Source organism: Elephantulus edwardii, unplaced genomic scaffold (genome assembly GCF_000299155.1).
Source record: "Elephantulus edwardii isolate Elephantulus edwardi_28Jun2011 unplaced genomic scaffold, EleEdw1.0 scaffold00086, whole genome shotgun sequence".
In the NCBI taxonomy this organism is placed as follows: Eukaryota; Metazoa; Chordata; class Mammalia; order Macroscelidea; family Macroscelididae; genus Elephantulus; species Elephantulus edwardii.
Window position 1 is genome coordinate 2,717,863 of NW_006399836.1, and position 1,639 is coordinate 2,719,501.

At 60.2% G+C, this 1,639-nt stretch overlaps 1 protein-coding gene across 1 annotated transcript in view; it reads left to right on the forward strand.

Annotated features, from left to right (window-relative positions):
* Positions 1-1,639, forward strand: part of LOC102874999 (collagen alpha-1(I) chain-like) — an 11,458-nt gene that overhangs the window by 3,874 nt on the left and 5,945 nt on the right. The gene's annotated exons all lie outside the window — the stretch shown is intronic.

Genomic DNA, 1,639 nt, shown 5'->3' on the forward strand with positions numbered 1-1,639 from the left:
GAAGAGAAGAGAAGAGAAGAGAAGAGAAGAGAAGAGAAGAGAAGAGAAGAGAAGAGAAGAGAAGAGAAGAGAAGAGAAGAGAAGAGAAGAGAGAAGAAGAAGGAAGAGGAGGAGGAGAGTGAGAATAGAAAGAGAGAGAAGAGAGAGAAAGAAAGAAAGAGGGGGAGAGAAGAGAGAGAGAGGGGAGAGAGAGGAGAGGGAGCGAGCTGCGATTGAAGTGTAGGCTGTAGGGAGGTCACAGCTTCTGGCTCAGTGCACTAATACTTGGAAATTAGCCGTCAGCCCCTCACCTTGGCAACAGAGGATGTGATCCTCCTTAAAATGTAAATCCTTCCCTCTTTCCCCACCTCCACTTGTATAAGCGGATCCCAGCCGCCTGAAGAGAAGGATGGGACCCAGAGTCCAAAGGCTTCATTTCACAGAAACTGCAGCCCGAGGTTGTGGTGTCGGAGCGCTCAGTGTCCCGGGGACTGACGAACAAAGACGTCAGCCTCGAAGGAACTGCAACCAGAGTGCTCCACAGAGGCAGGAGGCGGAAAGTTGGTCTCACATCTTTCCCGCGTGCTGGTTGTCAGGAAGGGCTGGTGTTGGAGAAGACAACACAACACGCCGGGGAAAGTGGAGGGTCAGAGAAGGAAAGGAAGAGCTGGGGTAGTGACTGTGACAAGGGGCTTCAGCAGCTCAGAGACGGTGAGAATGGAGCAAGATAGGGCGCTGTTCAGATCTGTTCATAGTCGCTACGAGATATAGGCGACTGGATGGGCCCTGACAGCAATATACTAGAGTCACGTCGCTCGTCCATGAAGCAGTTATCATCAAGCCCCGGGTGAACTGGATGCAGGTCTGGCCTTCTTGGCATTAGATCTCGGGGAGAGAACAGTATTGATGGTACAGAGGAGGAGCAGGCGGAGAGAAGCGGCGCCGCGGCTCAGTCACATTCTCAGGTTTAACCCGACTTGGCAAGCAGGGCCGCGGCTCCCAGGCTGTGCTCGAGCCCGAGGCCAGGTCTTAGCTCGGTTTTCGCCCGCCCTCCCGTCCTCTCCTCCCCGGGGCCTGGAGAAGGGGCCAGGGGGAGGCAGGGCCAGAGGGAGGCGGTGCCAAGGTCGGCCGAGGCCCCGCCCCGCCCCTCGCCAGCAGGGAAGGGGAAGGGGGTGACCCAGTCTCCGCCCCTTCACCCTCCAGAGTCGGTTCTGCTGCGATCGCCACGCAGGTGGACGCTCGGGAAGGTGTCAGCGCGTGTCCGCTGCTCAGAGGATCGCCAGACCTGGCCCCGCTGGTGCCTCTGTCGCATTTTCCTTCCCATTTGTCAGGAGGGAAAGTGGAGGCGCACAGAAGGGGAGGGGGAGGGTCCCGCTCCTTGTCAGACTTCAGTGTGGGTCAGAACCGACAGAGCGAGAGGCCAGGAGGCAGCGGGGCAGCGAGAGAGAACATCGGTTCTCCAGGGACCTCTCCGGCCGCTGCGCCTCGGTCCCCACCTGTACCGCAGAGGCGGGCCCGATGTGCGAACTAACGGCCCCGGGAGCCGTTCCCTGAAGCCCTGTCGTGCGCCCCGGTGCCCGGGCGATTCGGGGAGGTCTTCGGCGAGGGTCCCCCGGGGCCGGCTGCGCGCCGCCGCCTCTCCCTCCCGCGCGGCCGCGCT